At 39.5% G+C, this 23,556-nt stretch overlaps 1 non-coding gene across 1 annotated transcript; it reads right to left on the bottom strand.

Moving 5' to 3' along the window:
* Positions 1–20,488: 20,488 nt before the first annotated feature.
* LOC133802737 (small nucleolar RNA R71) lies at positions 20,489–20,595 on the bottom strand. Its single transcript, XR_009877483.1, has one exon. It is a non-coding gene; the product is annotated as a small nucleolar RNA R71 (small nucleolar RNA).
* Between the last annotated feature and the right edge of the window lie 2,961 nt (positions 20,596–23,556).

Here is a 23,556-nt window from a genome sequence, read left to right as displayed (position 1 = left end):
TCACCCTTTCATTTCTAAGATCATATATCTGTTTCGGTTCAACATTAGCACTGATCACTTTCTCTTCTTTTCTTAATTATCTGTTGGCGAAGAACCGCGTCAACAGTTTGGTGCTTTCATTGAGAGCAAGTTTGGTTAGTGTTGTCGCAAACATCTAACTATGGTGACTACTCGATCCAGGCACGGTAACGAGACAGAGCAACATGATGGGCAGGAGGCTCATCATACTGTCACCCCTGGTGAACAAGTTCCTGAAGCCCAGCAGCGGCCAGGAAAGCAGCCGGCGGGCCAAGATGACACTGGAAGTTCGGCGCCCCGGCCACCTAATCCAAACCCGTGTTATTACACGGCGATGGAGATGGAGAACGCTTAGTTGAGGAGCCAGCTAGCGATAGCTAACCAGCAGATCAAGGATGTGCTGGCCCGACTACCCCCTCTCACAACCGACGCTAACGTCGGAGAGAGGCAAGGCGAGGCTCCTAAGTCTCGCCGGGGTAACTGGTCCAGGCATAGCCGCTCGGATAGACTTCCGACAGCCAACTCCACTCCTTCGTCACACCACCGAGAGGCAAACTTCGAAGAAATGCCTGAAGCTAGGCAACAGCAATACATCCGTTCGGTCAGAACGTCAACTCCTAGCTCCCAGCCATCCTCGAGAGCGCCAAGGGGAGCTCGAGGAAATTCCCGAAGGAGATCCGGGGAGGGCTCGCAGCATCAGCCCGTCCCCAACAACCGTCCTGCACCTCGTCCAGATCGCCAGGCGCAGGACCAGCAGGTTGGCAGGGCCGAAAGGCCCCCACCAAATTTGATACGTCCCGACGGAACTAGGATCGCCTCTCCAGTCAGGCATCCTCCGTCTCCAATCAGATATCCATCTCCTCCTCGGCCCGTCCGAGATATCCCAGCCTATGGGAGTAGTAGGAGAAACCCGCCATCAGCCGGACCTTCCCGTCGTAGCAGGGCGCCGAGGGAAAGCCTAGATCCTCACCATCAAAGGCGGACTCCAAGCCTATCTAGCAGGAGCCACTGGACCGGCAGTCGCCGGAGTGATCTCTCTGGGGGAGACCTGCGTCAGCGTTTGAGTTCAGCACAATGTCATCAAACCACCCAGGGGGGCGACCTGCGAGATCGCCTTAACTCTCATAGGAGGGAACCAGCAGGAGGAGATAGCCACGCTCGCTCAGGGGGGGCCCTGTCCGAAGTACGTAACGGAGGGAATGCCCCAAACAACCTATCTCAAGATAGGAGGGGCAATAACCCACCAAATATGTGCAATGGGTCCGGAGCTGTTGAACAGCCCCGGAATAACCACGGACATCAGGACCAAACCCTCGAGCGCCTGGTTCAGATGGAAGAGCTGATGAGGAAACTCTTGTCAGAAAAAGGAAAAGATGAATATGATTCAGGGGACGAGATGGAACTCTTCGCCCCCAGCATAGCAGCAACGGCGTACCCATCTGATTTCCGTATGCCGCACCTGTCAAAGTTCAATGGGGACGGAGACCCATCAGACCATCTAGGGATGTTCAACACCCTAATGATGGCCCACAACATTAGCCCCGAGCTGAGATGTTTAATCTTCCCTTCCACACTGACTGGACCTGCCAGGCAGTGGTTCAAGCAAAGTAAAAGACAGTCAATCAACTCCTGGAAGACTTTCTCGGCAGATTTCAAAAGGGCATTCCGAGCCTCCCAGGCCGCCCGTGTTCAGGCCGACTCCCTGGCTAACGTGAGGCAGAAGCCCGGTGAGACTCTGAAGGCCTACCTGAGCAGATTTGCGAACGTTGCTGCTCAAGCTAGAGACGCGGATGATAGCTCCAAGCTCATGGCCATGAGAACTGGAATCCTCGTTGGAGGAGATCTCTGGAAGAATATACAAAGGAAGGGAGTCAGCTCGGTTAACAAATTCCTTAACAGGGCCCAAGAATGGATTAACTTGGAGGAGGCCGAAGCCTCAACTGCGGGAACCATCCAGGTCCCTGAACAGCCCGCTGAAGTGGGGACGGAGGTCGTGGCAGCGACCCAAAACGTCACACAGAACAACCAGCCCGGTGTAGGCAAAAGAAAGGGAAATGGCAAAAACAGTCAGCACGGCCAAAAGAAGAATAAGTCCGTAGACAAAGTCAAGCCCGTCTTCGCGACTTATATAGAGCTCACCCAATCTAGGGAGAATATCTTCCTAGCTAACTCTACTCGAGTCCCCTGGAAGAGACCGGAGCCATTAAAGCACCACAAGGGGAAGAGAGACACCTCCAAGTTTTGTCGTTTTTATAACGATGTTGGCCACAATACCGACGATTGTAGGCATTTAAAAGATGAGATCGAGACTCTCATCCGAGCCGGCCCCTTGGCTCAATACGCACGGAACAGGGTTACAGCAAGTCGACTTGCTCCAGAAGTCCCGGCCAGTCAGCACGGGCCTCGGGTAGATCAGGACGTCCCTCCTCCCGTGGTTTGAGGAGAGATATCCACCATCTCTGGAGGTCCGCATATGGCCGGCACGAGCAGAGGCGCCCAGAAGAGATATGTGAACGAACTAAAGGCTCATAACGGAGTAGAGTTTGTCTCGGAGCAGCGTCACTCAAAGCAGCAGCGATTGGAGAGGCAACCGATCATTTTTACGGAGGAAAATGCGGGCCATGTCCAGTTCCCTCACAATGACCCTTTGGTCGTGGTAGTTGAGCTCGCCAATCAAAGGGTGAGGAGGGTGCTGATCGACAACGGGAGCTCGGTGAACCTCCTGTTCCGATCCACGTTGGAGAAGATGGGTTTGACCGTCGCCGAGCTAAAGGCGACCTCCATGATGTTGTATGGTTTTTCGGGAGAGGGATCAGCAGCAATAGGGACGATCGAGCTGGTGATCACCCTAGGAGAAGGATCTCGTACAGTCTCTCCTCGAGTTCGTGGTCATTGACTGCTCCGCTGCATACAACGCGATCTTGGGACGACCTACGCTCATGGCGTTTGAGGCCGTCACTTCCATCCGCCACCTCGCGATGAAATTCCCTACTTCCACGGGAATATGCACTGTTCATGGCGATCAGCTCGCTGCCAGGGAATGCTACAGCAATTCCATGAAGGGAAAATCTAAACCCGGGCAGCTGGCAATGGCCATTCAAGATGGTGAAGAGGAATCTCAGGAACCCTTAGCTGATCCTGATATTGAAAAACCTCAAAGCGTCGAAGGGGAAAATGTCGTCTTAAGTGAGGATATTGACCCCCGGATAGGCGAGGACAGATCCGAGCTCCAGGTGATTGAGGAGCTCGAGGAAGTGAACATTGATCCGCAGAATCCATCACGAAAGGTCAAGCTCAGGAAAAACCTCAGTAGCAAGAGGAAGGCGGAGCTGACTAAGTTTCTGCGGGATAACCTAGACGTGTTTGCATGGTCCCATGAGGACATGGTGGGAATCAGCCCGAGTGTCATCATGCATACACTTCATTTGGATAAAAGCATTTCCGCCAAATCCCAGAAGCAAAGACGCCTAGGAACAGCTCGGGCTGAAGCCTTGAAGGAAGAGGTGGCCCGACTCAAGAAATGCGGCTTTATCCGTGAAGCCAAGTTTCCAATTTGGGTCGCCAACCCCGTGCTGGTCCCGAAGCCCAACGAAAAATGGCGGACCTGCATAGACTTCTCCAACCTGAATAAAGCCTGCCCCAATGATTGTTTTCCACTACCAAGGATTGACCAGCTGGTAGATGCCACGGCGGGGCACGAGCTCATGTCCTTTATGGACGCGTATTCAAGCTACAATCAGATCGCCATGAATCCGGCGAACCAGGAACACACCAGCTTCATGACCCCGACTAACGTTTATTGTTACAAGGTCATGTCGTTCGGGCTGAAGAACGCGGGAGCTACCTACCAAAGGTTAGTAAACAGAATGTTCGCAGGCCAGATCGAGAAAAACATGGAAGTTTACGTTGATGACATGCTAGTCAAGTCAAAGACTGCCGATAACCATGTTTCCGACCTGGAAGAATGTTTTAAGATACTATGGGAGTATGGCATGAGGCTTAATCCACAAAAGAAAAATGTACCATTGTCCCCTTTGTCAACAATGCCAACATTTTTACCCCATTTTCTACACATTTTACCCCAAAACATCATTATTACACCCTATAATTTACCCCTATTTGCCATATTATAATTAATTTAATCAATTTAAATTGATTATTTTAATACCTCCTTTTGGCTATAAATATGGAGTTTTGAAGACCATTTAGGGTGTCAATTTTAGAGGGAGGTTACCACACTACACAAGTTTCTACACTTTCAAACCTCCCTATTCTCTTCATTTTCTTCTTCTTTTTGGTTATTTTTTATGTATTTTTAGAGGAAAAATTTGGGGGTTCATCCTCCAAATTTTCTTATTTATGTTTGTAATTTTTAGTTTGTATTTGCTATTCTAGTTATGAGTTTCTAATCTTTTTAAAATTATTAAGGTGATGATGAAACAATATGTACCTAGATAGTGTTTATTTTGTATGTTGATTTCCCATTTTGTGCAACAAGTTTATGGAATTTTCTTCTTCAAATACCTTCTTTCATCTTAAATATCATGTATTTTGGATTGTTAGCACATATTTACACTTTGTTCTTTATTAGTGCAAAAACATAATATTCTTTGTGTAAGATGTGTCATTAAATTGTACACATCCATGCTTAGAACAAAAATATTATGTTTTGCCTTATAAATAATGTTCATTGATTTATTTGTTATTTCATTAGATGGATTTACACTAAATGCTTTGAAATTATAATTTTGAAAAGTAAAGAAAAATCCGATCTTTTTAGAAGTAATTGGTGTTTAAAATTACAAATTTATTTAGAAAATGATAGTTTGATTTATTTTAACTATTACTAAAACTTGGGAATCAATGTACTTTTAAATATTATTGAACTTATATTTTGTGGATTCTATTATCTTAATAATCTTTCTTTTACCATCTTGTTTACAATTATTAATTTAGTAATAAATATTGTCTTTAATTTGTATATTATTGTCTTTTATTTTATTTTCATTATTAAAAAATCTCTTCAATCTTTGGAGCTGGGTTAGAATTTATTAATTTTGGTTTAAAATAGTTTTCTTTTTTTTTATTTTAGACAACTCATTTGGGTTCGACATCCTTGCTTACACGATCACTATTCTATATGAACGATTCGTGCGCTTGCGATTTATAAATATTTAAAACATACCCGTTTTGGGTCCATCAGTTCATATCGTAGACAACTCGGGGTTTTATGCCCAAATGAAAAACCAAATTTCTTTGTAATATCTTTTTATTATCAATAAAAGAATATAAATCATTTTTGACTTGGTCAATCACATTGCTCACATGTTTTATTTTCATGATTATTTGTTCAATATAAAGTTCTATTAAATCCCGAGCATGTAGTTAATCATATTTATAGTGACGTCATCACAATGGAATATAAATATGCTTATATGCTCAAAATAAATTAGTCCCAAGATTACTCAGTGCACATAATTTACACTGACTTGCCAATCTACAATATGATCTACTTACATATTGTAGTGTTATCACAGTGGAATATAAATATGATTATATGTTCAAAATAAATTTGTCCCAAGATTAGTCAGTGCACAGGATTTACACTGACTTGCCAATCTACAATATGATCTACTTACACATTGTAGTGTTATGTTCTTTCAAGAACATTAGCAAAGTTTATAAGATCGGATGTATTTGCTACATCAAATTGGACCGATATTGACTTTATATAGATAAGTAAATGTGTCGTTATTATCTAATATAGTCATATTATAAATTTGACCATAGGTCAATTCAATCTTAATTCTGAGTGGTTAGTATTCTAACTGATTATATTATTCAAGTCCTTTGATCTATTTGTTACCAGCTTACCCTACGGATTATCTCATACTTACGTCTTGGGGATTTGGTAGTATAATGGAGTGGCAGTGTTAATCATAGATATGAACATTTATAGCTTCTAGCAAGAAGTGAAATGACGACCACCATATAGCTTGGTTCAACGAATTAAATGATTGAGTACTCATTTCTGTGATTAAAGTTCACAGAAATATCATTTACAAGGACATAGTGGTATTTAAGGATAAAATATAATGAGGGGTAAAATGGTAATTTGCACCCGACTTAGTTATAGATCATCTATAGAGGATTGAATGAAAAATTATGGTTCTAACAATGGATGACGTATTTACTTTAAGTGTAAAGCGTTTTATGAGTTCAAGAGTGCAATTCCAAGTCTTTAGTGGAGTTACAAAGAATTAATAAGGTAGTGAAATTATTCGATAATAATTTTATGGTAACTTATTGAAGCTTGAATTCATGGATCCATGGTCCCCACAATGCCTTTGATTAAATTTTCTAGATAGTCTCCATTAATTGATTTAATTATCAATTAGGATTGTGAAAATTGGTTTGTATCAATTTTGGACAATTTTACTAAGATGTAGAATCTAGAGAAGAAAATAGAAATTTGGAAAAATTTATTAATTATGATAAATTAGTGTCAAATTAATAAATAGTATTAAATCAATGTTCAAATTATAATTATTTAATTTGAATAAATGATTTAATTAATTAATTATTATTTAAATATAATTAAAATTATATATATAAAGTTTTAATACAGATTTGGTTACGAAATCGGTTTATAATATATATCTTACATTTTTTTAATTAAGCAATAAGGGTTTTGTTTTCTTATATAATTATAGAAAATAATTGTATTTGAATTTAAAGATTTTTATGCTTTGAATTTAAAAATTAAAAAATCCCAAGATTTGGAAAAATATCTAGTATTCAGCCATATAGGGGGTTTAAGTTATTATTTTAATTATTTAATTAAATTAAATTTACCCTAAAATGTTGCTCTAAATAGGTACTTATGTCTAGGGTTATCAAGTGAAGTGTTAAGTTTGAAAAAGCAAAAACTTAGACTCAAAAGAGACCTATTGTGGTCGCCCATCACTACTCTCTTCTTGTCCATAATTTTCTCATCTCATGTGTTGAGAATTGTCCACCTTAGTCTAGATGATCAAAGGAAATTGTGGAAGACTGTGTAGTTTGAAGATCCAGTTCACTCTCTTCTTATTACTCTGGGACAGAAAGGAACAAGGGTTAGAGAGAGTGAAAGAAGGAGTCTCAATATCCGTTGCGTAAAAGTAAGATTCTTAAACTCTGTTATTTGATTTACTTTATAAAATTCATTAGAAACATGTTTCTAGGTTGTTTTATATGTCAATTTGTTTCTTATATGAAACATACATTAAAATATTTATGATCCTATAAAATATATTCCTAACAACTTGTCTCAGAGCCTTGGAAATCAATATTTTCTTGCCTGAATATATTTAGTGAATTTTGAGATATGTTTAGCATAATTTATTGGAATTTGTTTTAGTATGAAGCATATTGTTTTTATGTGTATTTTGTTGCCATTTTTTTGATGATTTTAGGATTGAAAAACTACACAAAATTGTTTTTTTTTTTTTTTAAAAAAAATTGGGACTGATTAGGCATTCAGTGTGTTGGGCACACAGTAAAAATTTGTCGGGGACCCCGGGGCCATACGTCATTCGTACGGCGGCCTCGTGCGGGACCCGTGGTGGGCTTTTTTTACCCAAAAATAAATTTCCAGAAATATCTTAATTTTATTTATTATCTTTTTATTAATTTATTTTTGTTGAATTAATTCAAATCGTCAAAATATCTTCTATTATAACCACGTTGATAAGATTGATTATTTTTATTCTAAAAATAAATATTGATTTTTAAAGTTATGTTAATATCTATATATTTTTGATAAATTTGAAAATAGATATTCTTTTTAAAAGGAATAAGATATTTTGGTTCAATTTGATAATAGATATTTTTATGATATTTTGGTTATCATAATAATAAAATTAATTATTTTTGCATAAAAATAAAATTTAGTTTTATTAATATCTATTAGATTTTATGTTCATTTATTCTATAAAATCAAGATATTAAATTTAATTTTATTTATTTAATATATTTCCTAAAATAATATAATTGAGTTTGTTATCCAGTAAAATAGCATTTGTGACGTGGCGAAGCATTTTTTGACACGTGGCTAATGCCTGGAAGCATCTGCTAGAGTATCGAGCAGGAGACACACCAGATGTAAAACGAGCCTGTCTTACTCGCGACAGTCTGGTCGATGGTTCCGTAACAAAGCAATATTTATGGGAAGATCTTTATGAATCTCGAATTTATCTCATGCAATCTTCTGAATATCCCACTATTCCGGGGATAATATTTGTAACAATCTTTTGTAACCTACCTTAGGCCTATAAATAAGAAGAGATGACTCAAGGAAAGGGACTTTTGGATTCTGAATCATTAGACATTGTAGAATTGCTCCAGGAAAAACTTGGATTGTTTTGTGAGAAGTGCTGAAACTCATTGAACCCCCAGTTCTATGATCACACTTCTGATTTCATATTAATGTTATTCTAAGTGGACGTAGGTCATTACCAAACCTTGGGACCAAACCACTATAAATTACGGTGTTTTCTTTACTTTCGTCATTACATTATTCTCTTTAAATTCGTCCATATCATTCATATTTTGACTCCGTGTCAGTTGGCTAAATCGTGGGTCAACAGAGTTATAAATAAAATCCAAATTAGATTAGTTAATTGTTGATAGATTTTATTTAAATTGACTTAATTAATCTTGCAAAATTGTAATTAATTATGAATTTTTTATAGATAAATTCTAGATTAATTAATTATGGTATTTTTACAAATGAAATAAATAGTGATATTTTTGCATAAACACATAGATATTGCTCATTTAGTAACATGATTAGGATATTCAATTATATGACATATCTGTAAACTTTATGTCATTTTTTGCAATTGGGGTTATAAGCATATAGTGACCCATATATTTGGATATATATGTTGTTTTGGTTGCCAAATAAAATTTTCATAAAGAGGAAATTACATTTTATATGAAATTTTTAATAGAGGGTGCAAAATTTTTCATAAAGTTAATCTATGGGTTTTTTTTAAGAATTTTCACTTTTATGAGTTTATTTTCCCATATTTTTGTATAAAAGTTGGTTTATGCCATAGTTTTACTCTTAATAAAGTTTTATTAATTTGGAAGGGTATGTTTCTAATTTGATTATTAGTTTTTTTAGCTTATTTGGTTTTTTTTTTCTATGTTACTAATTTTATATTAAATTTTTCTTTGGTTGTTTTGCAATTTTTGTTTTGTAAGATGAATTGTGTTTATTATTTTATTTATTTATTATAAACATTGTCTCATTTTTTTTAGATTGTACGTTTCTTTTTTCAATTAATGGGTAAGGTAAGTAGTTACTTGATTGATCTTTGACAGTTATGTAAAAGTAAAATCCTAGAGCTAAGGTTAAACAACATGTGTCAGGAGGGGTAACCAGTTACTCCGAGAGGAGTAACTCTAACGTGCTCCTAATCCAGGACAGTTACACTATGTACTTTAAAAAGTATCAGACTAGCTAATCAAGTCATTTGGTTATCAATGTGTAACTTAGATTAACGTCAAGGGTTAAAAAATTTGGTCAAAGGAACTGTTGAATTTTCATTTACAAGTTTCATATATACTTGGGATCCCAAAATATTACAAACAACCATTTAAAAGGTTGTATATACATAAAAAATTACAACCGGTCAACCTAAGCAGCAAAATAAGGGATACAACCCTTGTTACTCTGAGATACCCTCGTGGTGGAGGAGCAGCCGCATATGTACATGCTGCCACCAAAGCTCTCCAACTCATGGTTGGTCAAGCTTTCATTTCCCCTTACGTGCACCACATAGCCCCCGTGAGCCAAGGCTCAGAAAGAAAACTTAAACATGTGCATGAACATTAAATACAAGTTCTAGATACATATCTAGCATACCCAGCAGTAATAACCTACTCATGCATGCATACAATTACAAATAAATGATCATTGGATCATTCTGGGCCCGCTGCCCTGAATAGTTGACCATAGAGTCAACCCTGGGCCCTATGCCCTAGCTATGTGACCATAGAGTCACTTGTTGCCTTTTCCCTTAGCTCTGAGTAACTAGCCATAGAGCAAGCCAGGCGTACCTGGTGCTTTAATTCTTCAATGACCGTAGGGTCAGCCGATGTAATAGCATGTTCCTGATTGGGCCTAAGCCTTTTGACAAGCGCGTAGCGCGCTATTACTGCCCTTGACTAATAAGTGAAGCCCTGAGCCAGGTATTCAGATACACATACAGATAAGCATACTTCAGACAATATAATGATGCATACATATTAAACATATATTACAATTAATTAAATGCAAACATAGTAATAACCATGTTCCTTAATTGGGTCGAACCCTAGTTACGCAAACCATGCGAACAATCATATAACACTTAGCTAGAAAGAGAATATTCAAGTATGTTTAATTAATAAGCGCAAACATAACTCAATCACGTTCATTCATAGGGCCTGAGCCCTATTAATAGTTATAATCAACAACCGGACAAGCCTTAATCACATATATCATGTTTTGGGTACAATTTTCTTACCTCAGGTCCGAGTATACTGTAATAATAAGAACGACCCTCGGGCACGATCCTGATTCCGAGCTCCTAGCGATAACCTAGTCCAAACTATAACATAGGATCCCATCAAAACGAGCAAACAAATGCTACCGGCCCAAGTCCTAGCCTCCAGGACATCGAATTCTACTAAACCGGGTAGTAGAATTGATCCCGAGCCCTTAGGGTTGAGTCCCGCACTCAAAAACCCTCCTGGGGCTCAAAAACCCTTAAACATCGCATCCCCAAGCATCTGAGTAGTGGCCCGCCCAAGTCAGAGGCACCAGCCTCTCTTCAATCTGGACACGCTTTGTGGCACAACCTAACAAGTGCTGCGACGAGACATCGCATCAAGAACCGCCCCTGACCTTTGGGTTCAAGAGGGTCGCGACCTGACCCTACCAACCCAGAATTCCCTATTTTTTCATTAGACAAACTCAACCAAAAACCACCCTAATCAGTTCCCCAAACCAGAATTAAATCCCCCAAACACTATCAACACATTACTAGCATCGAAACCTAACTTAAACTTGATTAAAAACCCATCAAAACTCAACATCAAACACTTCGGCCACAAATCTCAAGAACACCTCAATAACACTAAGAAAACTTAACAAAATTAAACTAAAACAGAGAATAGAAGTTTACCTCAGCTGTGATTTAAGTCCCCCTAGTTGTAGCTAATCCAATTCTAGAGCCAAGCCTTCAATTTCCCAAGCTTCAGCCAACAATCCTCTTAGTTTCCTCAAGTAATTCACTTACAAAGTTGAGAGGGAATGAGGGAGAGAGAGAGTCGGTTGGTGTTGGCAAAAGAGAGTGTGTGTTTTGTTTTCTTAAGGCTCAAGTATCTTAAGCTAATCTTGAGGCTCAAGGTACCAAAAACGTCCCCGAGGGAAAAATGGTCAAAATCCCTTATATTCCCTCCTAATCTTACTAACTCCAAATACATCGTCAATTATCTATTCCCGTTACCCGATAACGTACTAATTACCCAAAATACCCCTTGACTCACCCTAATTCGGGTATTGGGTCCCGTTGTGACTTTCTGCTAACTTGCTCCCTAGGATCATCTCATGTCGAGTAACCCAAATAAACCCACATAATAATGTGGTCTCACACATATATCGCATATATGCACATATATAATATTATGCCCATAACAGGCCAAATTAAAAAAATTGCCCTTCTAATAAGAAACGAGCTTACAAGCATATCTAATACACCTAAACATGCATATCTAGTCATATTATCATATAACTCACATAATTACACACAAATATATCTCATATAAGCATATAATCCCATAAATTTCCATCCTGGCCCCCTAATCAAGGCCCTAAGCCTGATTAGGTAATTTGGGACGTTACAATTATTCCCTCCTTACAAAAGTTTTATTCTTGAAATTTTACCTGAACAGCTCGGGACACTGATTTTGCATATCTGCCTCCAGATCCTAGGTTGCTTCCTCGACCTTGCTATTCCTCCATAATACCTTAACTAAAGGTATAGTCTTATTCCTTAGGACCTTGTCCTTTTTGTCTAAAATTTGAACTGGTTACTCCTCATAGGACAAATTTGCCTTTAGTTCCAGAACCTCATAACTCAATACATGAGTCCCATCGGATACTTACTTCCTCAGCATGGAAATATGAAATACATTGTGCACACTAGACAATGTAGGGGGTAAGGCCAACCTATAGGCCACTTGACCGATCCTCTCCAATATCTCAAATGGTCCCACAAACCTAGGGCTAAACTTGTCCTTCTTACTAAATCTCTGCACCCCTCTCAGTGGTGAAACCTTAACGAAGACATAGTCTCCCACTTGGAACTCCACGTTACTCTGCTTTGGTTCTGAATAACTCTTATGTCTGCTTTGAGACGCGATCATCCGAGCTTTAACCTTTTCAATAGCCTCAATGGTCCTCTGAACTGCCTCAGGACCCAAATATTTCCTCTCACCCATCTCATCCCTGTGAATGGGTGATCTACACTTCCTACCATACTGCATCTCATAAGGTGCCACTCCAATAGTGGTAGCTATTATTATGGGAAAACTCTATTAGAGGCAAATATTTACTCCAGGACCCCTCAAAGTCCAATACACATGCTCTCAACATGTCCTCGAATATCTGGATAGTCGTCTCAGACTGACTGTCGGTCTGAGGATGGTAAGTTGTACTAAACTTTAGCTGTGTACCCATCGCCCTCTTTAAACTTCTGCAAAACTTAGAAGTAAAGATAGGGTCTTGATTAGTGCTCAAAAGTATCATTTTATTAGTCTTAAAGTTTAAAATTAATTAAGATTTAATTAATATTTTCATGGATTTATTGTCATATATTTTATATTTGAAAATATTAATTTTAATTTAATTTGTGTTTAATTTTTAGGAAATAAAATGTATTTTGACACAAAGAAAAAAAAAAGATTAAAGAAAGAATTAAAATTGAAGAAATCATGAAAAATGGCATTTTTTAAGATGAAATGGCCCAAATAAGCCTAGGCCGAGCCTAGGCCCAAAGCCTTCATCTGCCAGCATCTGACGGAGCCGAGCCGAGCCGTACAGCTTGTAACGCCCTACTTCCTTAGAGTCGTTACTAAGTGAGTTTAAAACGTGCTTTTAACTCCCTAATCGAGGTTTTAGGGTAAATGTGTAATTGAATCATAAACAGAGACATAAACTTTGAAAATTATACCATTTACTGAAAATCATAAAACATTTAACATTCGGGATCCCAAAAGACTGTTCATAAATATTTACAACTCAAAATATATACTTTAAGTCGACTAAATGACAAAATAGGGTTCTTTACAACAACTTCCAAAAATACCCTTAGCCGTGGCAGCTAGGCAGACCAGACATGTATGCATCGCGTCACGCTCTCCATACTCATGGCCGGTTGACTTTCTCCTTGCCCTTACCTGCACCACAGAGCACCCACGAGCTGAAGCCCAGCAAGAAAACTCCACATAAATAGATAACATTTGCATATGAACCATTTAGCATATAACCAATTTGTCAACAAGCTAAACACATACGGCCACGCTGTCTCAGGCGCTTTACCAGGCCCTGAGTTGCGGTCTACACCGTAAGGATATCCCAGGTATCCTTCAGGGTCTTACCCAGGCAGCTTGCACTCCGCGTGCTAAACACGGCTCCCGGCCCCTTGCCGTTCCCGACCTTCGCCGTTCCCGGCCTTCGCCGTTCATTCACATATATGCATACACAGCATAACTAAAACATAACTTCAACATATACTAACATAATCAATGGGCTACACCCAACACATAATCATATAGGGTCATGCCCTACAACACAACTATGGGGCCTCGCCCTGCTCTATGGGTACAACAACTTTCTTACCTGTGTCCCGAGCTTCTTGAGTACTGAACCCTCGAGCACGGTCCTCAAGTCCGAGCCTCACCGAGAACCTAGTCACAACACATACATAACACTCCCATTACAAACCAATTCAAAAACATCTCCCGGAACCAATCCCGAGCTCTCGGGACCTCCCGGATCCCCACACAAAGTGGCGGAAGCGTCCCTCGGGCCCCCTGGGCAAAAGCCTAAAAAATGAAATTTCCCCCTGCCCAGAAATGGCCTAGCGCCGCGGCGCCACCCTATGAGGGCCGCGGCACCTAGAAGGGCCCCCGTCCACTGATGCAGTCTAGCGCCGCGGCACAGAAGAACAGGGCCACGACGCCCCTTCGCGAACCCAGAATTCTGGGTTTTCCCCGAGCCAAAACACTCCCAAATCATTACCAAGACTTACCTAAGTCCCAAATTCAATTTAAATCCCCAAATAAGCCATCTAACAACCTATAAACATCAACAACAGACCTAGATACACAATCAAACTCAAGAATCACCTAGTGGTTCAAAATTCTCCAAAACTTAAACCAGCCTTTGCAGAGTTTAAACCAGCCTTCAGAATTCTTAAACTAAACCAGAAATAACTTTCAAATATGCATGGAATTCATACCTCAAGACGGAATTCGACCTTAGGCTTCTTCCTACTCCCACTCCAAGCTGTATCTCCTTGATTCCCAGCTGAATTCTCACAAGCAACAAGCTGCAAATTCAGCTTCAACCCTTATTCTCAAACCCTCAAAACAAGCTTAAACTTTAAAGAAAACCCATGGATGAATTTCTTACCTCTGAGATTAACACACCCTTGAGCTAAAGCTTGAATTCAATTGCTCTAATCTCAGCCCTAAACCCCTTTCTTGATCCCAAGAGATTTGCCCTTCCTTCCTTTCCTTCTTGCTTCTTAGCTTTTCCTTCACTTTCAGCAAGAGCTGAATTTGTCCAAGTGTAGAAAACGTGAATAGCTTTCCCACTTAGCCATAGTTATCTAAATCCTAGCCAAAAGACCCATTTACCCTTCCATCTAACCCATATTCTAACTAATCCTCAAGGGCAACTTAGATCTTTCCTATCCTCTTACAAATATACCATTTTCTCACTTAGAGTAACTATCCTCAATGGTTACCTATGGTTACCCAAGCTACTAAAATACCATTAATCATTAATTAAAAGTCCCCAACTAAATTTATAATATTCCTGAAATACCCCTAGGCTTCTCCCGAGCCAGGTATTAAATTCCGTTGTGACTTTAAGCGGAATAGCTCTCTAGGACCGTCTTGGAACGTGCATCACAAATATATCACCATTATATCGAAAATATCACATATACTACATTTATGCCCTCAACGGGCTAAAATTACAAATTTGCCCCTAACTACCAGATGGGGCCCACATGCATATTTATTTCTCTTAACCATGCATTTCTAATCACATAATCATATAATACACATATATTATCATAATAAACCATTTATTGCCCTCCAGGCATGCTAATCAAGACCCAAAGTCTTATTAGCAAATTTGGGTCGCTACAACTATCCCCTCCTTACAGAGATTTCGTCCTCAAAATTACCTGAACAACTCGGGATACCGCTCCCGCATGTTTGATTCAAGTTCCCATGTCGCCTCCTCAACCTTGCTGTTTCTCCACAGCACTTTCACCAAGGCAATGGTCTTACTCCGCAAAACTTTATCTTTCCGGTCAAGAATCCGAACTGGCTTCTCCTCATAGGACAAATCCTGATCTAGCTCCAAACTTTCATAACTCAGTATGTGTGTCGAATCCGATACATACTTTCGGAGCATGGACACATGAAAAACATTATGAACCCCTGATAAGACTGGAGGCATCGCCAACCTATAGGCTACCTCCTCAACCCGCTCCAGAACCTCGAAAGGGCCTACAAACCTAGGGCTCAACTTGCCCCGAACTCTAAACCGTTTCACTCCTCTCAACAGTGAAACCCTAAGGAACACATGGTCTCCAACCTGAAATTCCACACTCCTGCGTTTCAGGTCTGAATAACTCTTCTAGCGACTCTGGGAGGCGAGCATTCACGCTCTAATCTTCTCAATCGCCTCATTGGTTCTCTGAACCATCTCAGGACCCGAATAACTTCTCTCACCCGTCTCGTCCCAACGGATAAGTGATCTACACTTCCTCCCATATAGCATCTCATACGGAGCCACTCTGATAGTCGCTTGATAGCTGTTATTATACGAGAACTCAATCAAAGGGAGATACTTACTCCAAGATCCCCCAAAGTCTAATACACAGGCTCGCAACATGTCTTCCAATATCTGAATAGTTCTCTCAGACTGTCCATCGGTCTGACGATAATAAGCAGTACTAAACCGTAACTGCGTGCCCATAGCCTTCTGCAGGCTCTCCCAAAACTTGGAGGTGAAGGTGGGGTCTCTGTCAAACACTATTGACCTCGGAGCTCCATGAAGTCGAAAAATTTCCTTCACATATAGTTCAGCATACTGCTCCACAGTATAAGTCGTCCTGACAGGCAAAAAGTGGGCTGACTTGGTATACCTATCCACAACCACCCACACTGAGTCATGCTGTCCCACAGTTCTCGGCAAACCAACCACAAAGTCCATGGTAATGTCCTCCCACTTCCACTCCGGAATCCCTAGAGGCTGCAGCAACCCTGCTGGCCTCTGATGTTCAGCCTTGACTTGCTGACACGTTAAACACCTGGCCACATAATCCACCACATCCTTTTTCATGCCTGACGACCAATATAAAGCTCTCAAGTCTTGGCACATCTTCGTCGTACCCAGATGTAAAGAGTAGGGAGTTGTATGCAACTCATCTAAAATCTCCCATCGGATAACAGAATCCATCAGAACACAAATCCGACCCTTGTACTTCAGTAACCCCATCTCCGAATAGGGAAAAGTCCTTAGCCACTCCGACTAAGACGTTCTCTCAGTGACCTCTCAACTGGGAATCTTTCCCCTGCGCCTCCTTGATCCTCTCAAGGAGTGTAGACTAAAGAGTGATGTTGGCTAACCGGCCAACCACCAACTCTATTCCTGCCCTAGTCATCTCCTCAGCCAGCTTATCGGATATCTGTCTTGAACTAAACAACTGTCCTGGGCCTCTCCGACTCAATGCATCAGCCACTACATTAGCCTTCCCAGGATGGTATAGGATATCACAATCATAATCCTTAACCAACTCTAGCCACCGTCTCTGGCGCATATTCAGATCCTTCTGAGTAAAGAAATATTTTAAACTTTTATGGTCGGTGTATATCTCGCACTTCTCTCCATATAAATAATGTCTCCAAATCTTAAGTGCGAATACCACCGCCGCCAATTCTAGATCATGTGTGGGATACCTCTGTTCATACTCCTTTAATTGTCTTAATGCATAGGCTATCACCTTACTAGCTTGCATCAGCACACACCCCAAACCCTGTCTAGAAGCATCACAGTAAACCACAAACTTCTCATTATCTGTTGGCAGACTCAATACTGGTGCGGTGGTCAGTCGCCGCTTCAACTCTTTGAAACTGTTCTCACATCTGTCTGTCCAAACATACTTTGTCTTCTTTTTCGTCAATTCTATCAATGGTGTAGCTATCCTGGAGAACCCCTCAACAAACCACCGATAATATCCTACCAATCCCAGAAAACTTCTAACTTCTGGAACATTGCTCGGTCTAGGCCATTCTCTAACTGCCTCAATCTTACTTGGATCAACCAGGATCCCCTCCTTACTGACGATGTGACCTAGAAACGTGACTTGCGGTAGCCAAAACTCACACTTGCTAAACTTAGCATACAACTTATGCTCCCTTAACCTCTGTAAAACCAATCGCAAATGCTGCTCGTCCTTGAAAAACCTATCCAGATATATCCATAAAAGCTACTGGGACATTGGTTAATCCAAAGGACATAACCAGAAATTCATAGTGTCCATACCTCGTGTGGAAAGCAGTCTTTAGTATGTCCTATTCTTTGATCCTTAACTGATGGTAACCTGATCGGAGATCAATCTTAGAAAACACCGTACTCCCCTGTAACTGATCAAATAAATCATCGATCCTAGGCAGTGGATACTTATTCTTAATGGTTAACTTATTCAGCTCCCTGTAGTCAATGCACATCCTGAGAGATCCATCCTTCTTCTTAACAAACAACACCGAAGCACCCCATGGCGAGAAACTCGGTTTGATGAACCCCAAATCAAGTAATTCTTGCAACTGAATCTTCAACTCCTTTAACTCTACTGGAGCAATTAAGTAAGGCGTCCTAGATACTGGCTCCACCCCTTGCGCTAACTCAATAACAAAGTCAATCTCCCACTGCGGCGGCAAGCCTGACAGATCTGCTGGAAATAAATCCAGAAATTCACACACCAATCTAGTCTCACCGGAGCCACATGAAGCCTCCTGACATGCGCCTGCCACGCCTCCCTGTCGAGTAAACCAAGAGACGCCACCTGTCCCACTTGCCTGGCAGTTGTCTCCCACGCGCTTGCCATGCCGTCTGCCGAGCAAACAAGTTGCTGCCACATCGCCCAGCTGTCCCCTACGGTCCAACATCACTTGCCCCACTTTCATCAGTTTTTGTAGCCACTTTCCCACTATTTTGTACACAATTTTACACATTTTGGGTCCTATTTCCACTATAAATAGAGAGCCAAATGTAGGAAAAAATTATCAGATTGTGGAATTAAGTGTGGAGAGTGTAGTTAGAGAGAAAAAGAATTTTTTTCTTATTTTTCTTTCATTTCTTTTACATTTCTTTGAGTGAAAACAATGCCTATTTTAGGCTAAATTCTCTTGTGGAAAGGCTAGAGTGAAGTTCATGTTTCACATTATATTTTTAATATATTGATTCTTTATTTTGTTCTTCATTTATATATATTTGTTACAATTAAATTTATTTTCTTCTGATTTTTATTCTGAATTTATTAGTGTCTTTTACATAAGTTTAGTCTTGCTTTTCTTATGTAATTTAGGCTCTTGATTTAATTTAGGATATTTGTTATATTATATGGTTTTTATTGCTTTCTACCATCGATATTTTGTCACTCTAAGGTATATAATATGATAGGATTTTAAAATTAGAAGTTAGTATAATTTAATTAAGAACATATTTTAAGCTTTATTATATATATTTTCCAACTATAATTAATGGTGTAGAATTATAGTTGAGTAGAATGAATCAATTTTATTAATATATATATATATGTTTGCATGAATGAAACTTATGCCTTCCATATTTTCTTTCTGATTCTAATTCCTAAATTTTGTTTATTTAGTGTTAAAAAATATATATTCTTTTTCAAAGTTACATTATTTCAAAGTTTATTATTTCTAATTTAATAATCTTTCTTTTTACTTGTATTTTACATCTCTGTGGATATGACATAGCGCAATTACTACTGCGGCCGCTTATGAGTTTATTGGACGATATCAGCTTTTGGCGCCATTGCCGGGGAGGTAATTCTACAATTAAATGATTGCAAAGTAAATTAATTTTTTTTATTTAAAAAAAAGTAGTATAATTTTTTTAATTATTCTTTTATTTTCTTCCTTAGTAATTTTTTTTAGTTTTTTTATTTATTCATTTAATTTAATTTAATTTATTTTTTGTTATTGTTTTATTTTATTTATTTATTTTACATTTAGGTTTAAAATTTTATATTCTAGATTTAGGTTTTTTCCAGAAAAAAAAAGCATAAAATTTTAAATCATAAAATTTTAAAGCATAAAAAAAAGTATTGAGAACATTTGTGTAATTTTTGAAATCAGTAAAAACCAAACTTGTCCTATCTTAGAAAAATTGGTTCTTAAGTAAGGTCTGTGTCAGCGTTACCCTCCAACCATTTCTAAGAACCTCGAGGAGTTCTAGAAAAGCTCTTGGGCCTAAAGTGGTACCTTGGCAGCCTTCCCAATTGGTCTGGGAACAATTTTGGTGTATACTTATTACACGTTTACACACTTGCAATACTTACAAAATAAAATAAAAAAAATAAAAACAAAAATTAATGCCACAAAATAGAGACCCACTAGGGAGATTCGTGAGAAAACAAGTAGAAACATTAGAAAACTCTCCTAGTTCGTCGTTTTCTTCCATTTATTCAAATTCTCCCGATTCACTGAGACTTCTGAACCACCCACGATGGCTCATCAAGATGAAGTCTAACCAAGAACGCTACAGGATTATTTACATCGTACGTGTACAACCACACCTTCATGCATAATGTATCCCAAAAATATGCCAAATTTTGATTTCAAACCCGGCATGATTAACCTCTTACCAACCTTCCATGGGTTGGAAAATGAGAGTCCGTACGTGCATATACGAGAATTCGAAGAGGTGGTGGCTACATTTAACAACCGAGCTAATGCCACCAACATTGTGAGATTGAAATTTTTTCCTTTCTCTCACAAAGACAAAGCAAAAACCTAGTTGTATTCCTTAAGGCCTAGATCTATCGGAACATGGGACGAAATGACAAAAGCATTCTTTGCCAAATATTTTCCGCCCCATAAGATTAGCATCCTTAAGAGGAAAATCTCTACCTTCATCCAGAAAGACCATGAAACTTTCCGTTAGGTCTAGGAGAGGTTTAGAGATTTGATAAATCAATGCCCACATCATGGATACGAAAGCTGGCGTCTGATCAACTATTTCTATGACGGTCTCACAATTGGACAAAGACAATTCGTGTGAATGATGTGCAATGGAAAATTCCTTCAAAAAGATCGCGATGAAGCTTTCGAGTACCTCGACGATCTCGCTGAAAAGTCCTACACATGGAATGGACCGAGTCCTATGGACAAGCCACGATCAACTGGAATCTACCAATTAAGGGAAGATGACAACATTAAAACCTAAATTGAATCATTTAGACAACAATTCGAGGCTTTCAAATCTCAAGAAGGTAGAGGAATCTACATGGTTGCAAAGGTAGAGACACGAGATCCTTGCTTCATATGTGGAGGGGCGGAACACCAACCGCAAGAGTGCCCAACTCTTGGTGAGTTAAGAGGAGGAAATAAGGAACAATGCAATGCTTTAGGGGATTACAAGAAGTCTTATAACCCTTTCTCAAACACTTACAATCCCGGTTGGCACAACCATCTAAATTTTAGCTGGAAGGATTCAAACCAAGCATATGGGAGCCATTGGAGGTCTGAGCATCAACAACCGCCAAAAGCATACATTGCTCCTCAAAATAACATGTAGTCAAGTAATTCTCTTGAGAATACTTTACAAATGCTTGTGCAAACACAAATATCCTCAACTCAAGAGCTCAAATCTTATTTCACACAAATGATAGAGGAAATGAAAAACATAAAAATCCAAATGATAAAGCTAAATACTACTTTTGCAATTCAAGAGCATGGTAGACTTCCGCTCAACCTCTAATTTATCAAAATGGGAAACACATGGCACAAACCTCCTCCTCTCCAGATACAAATTTCAAAGAGGTTAATGCCATCTCTACTCGAAGTGGTCAAAGTATGGTGTCACCATTAACTAAGACAACGAGTAAGTTAATGCTTGCTCCTGATGATGATTTGCCAATGAGCATTCCAGTAAAGGCACCCTTTTCTCAAGCTTTGAAATCCATTGGAAATGTAGTGGAAAATCATGGTGAAATCCTATACCTTTTATCACAAGTGAAGATCCACTTGCCATTGTTGCATGTGATCAAACAAGTGTCGACTTATGCCAAGGTAATCAAGGATTTGTGCACCATTAAAAGAAATCACCATGTCAAGAAAACTGCATTCTTGGCAGAACAAGCTAGCGCGGTAATTGACTACAAGACACCGCCTAAGTACAAAGATCCTGGTTGTACCACCATCTCATACCAAATTGGGGAATAGGAATTTGGTCAAGCCCTTCTAGACTTAGAAGCAAGTGTAAATCTCATTCCATATTCAATATACTTGCAATTAGGTCTAGGAGAACTCAAGCCCACATCTGCGGTGCTACAACTAGCCGATCGATCAGTCAAGAAACCTCGGGGAATAGTAGAAGACGTTCTAATTCAAATTGAAAAATTCTATTACCTTGTTGATTTTCTCATTGTGGACACTCAATCTGAAGTGAGTATAGAGTCCAAAATTCCCATCATTCTTGGTAGACCTTTCCACGCAACAGCAAATGCACTCAATAACTGTAGCAATGGTCTCATGAAAATCTCTTTCGGGAACATGACTCTAGAAGTGAATGTTTTCTACATCGACAAACAACCACCTGATAATGATGAGTGTTTCCAATCATATCTGATCGATACACTTATTTTGGAAGTGGTCGAAGCGAAATACACATCTAGTCATTTTAATCACTTCTTCCAAATTTCAGAAAGTTCTGAGCCTGATGAGTCTAAAATAAACCCTGAAATCTTCAAACACTCACAGGCTAGAAGAACCATGTTTTGGAGTCCAATCTTTGAGGAACTCCCTCAAGATCGAGAAACACCAAAACCCTCCATTGAAAAAGCTCCTCAACCAAAGGTTTCCCAACTTCCCGAGGGTCTTAAGCATGTTTTCCTGGGAGCTAACAACACTTTTCCTATCATAATATCTTCCAAGATCAATGCCACACAAGAGCGCCAACTCATCAATGTGTTGCAAGAACATAGAGATGCATTAGGATAAATGATAGTTGACATCAAATGTATTAGTCCTTTAATTTGCTTCCATCACATTCAATTGGAAGACGGGTCTATACCACGCCGTGACCCTCAAAGAAGATTGAACCCAACGATGAAGGAAGTAGTTAAGACTGAAGTCTTGAAACTTCTTAATTCTTGAATAATCTATCCTATTGCTGATAGTAAATGGGTTAGCCCAACTCAGGTTGTTCCCAAGAAATCAGGGGTAACAGTCGTACAAAATGAAAAAGGGGAACTTGTGCCTACCAAAGTCACAACTAGGTGGCGCATGTGCATTGATTATATAAAATTAAATGCAGCCACCCGCAAAGACCATTTTCCACTTCCATTCATCGATCAAATATTTGAACGTGTGGCGGGTCATCCTTTCTATAGTTTTCTCGATGGTTATTCAGGGTATTACCAAATCGAGATTACCTTAGAAGATCGGGATAAGACCACATTCACTTGTCCTTTTGGTACTTTTGCCTTCCGGCGTATGCCATTTGGCCTGTGCAATGCTCCAGCCACTTTCCAGCGATGCATGATGAGCATATTTAGTGATATGATCGAGAAATGTATGGAAGTATTCATGGATGATTTGACAGTCTTTGGAGATTCCTTTGAATCAAGCCTTCTCAATTTAGAGTCTGTGCTTAAACATTGCAAAGAGAAAGGCTTGGTACTTAACTGAGAAAAGTGTCATTTCATGGTGCCATCAGGCATAGTCTTGGGGCATGTCATGTCAGAACGAGGAATTGAGGTTGATCAATCAAAGATTGAACTCATATCAAAGCTGCCCACCCCCAAGATTGGTAAAGACATTCGATCATTTCTTGGGCACGCAAGATTATATAGGAGGTTCATACAAAATTTCTCGACAATTGCTCGCCCTTTGTCAAACCTCCTAGCAAAAGATGTTGTGTTTAGTTGGACACTTGAGTGTGAGGAATCTTTC

This window comes from Humulus lupulus, chromosome 9 (assembly GCF_963169125.1).
Source record: "Humulus lupulus chromosome 9, drHumLupu1.1, whole genome shotgun sequence".
Taxonomy (NCBI): domain Eukaryota; kingdom Viridiplantae; phylum Streptophyta; class Magnoliopsida; order Rosales; family Cannabaceae; genus Humulus; species Humulus lupulus.
The sequence above is the reverse complement of the archived record's forward strand: the minus strand, read 5'-3'. Positions and strand labels throughout refer to the sequence as shown.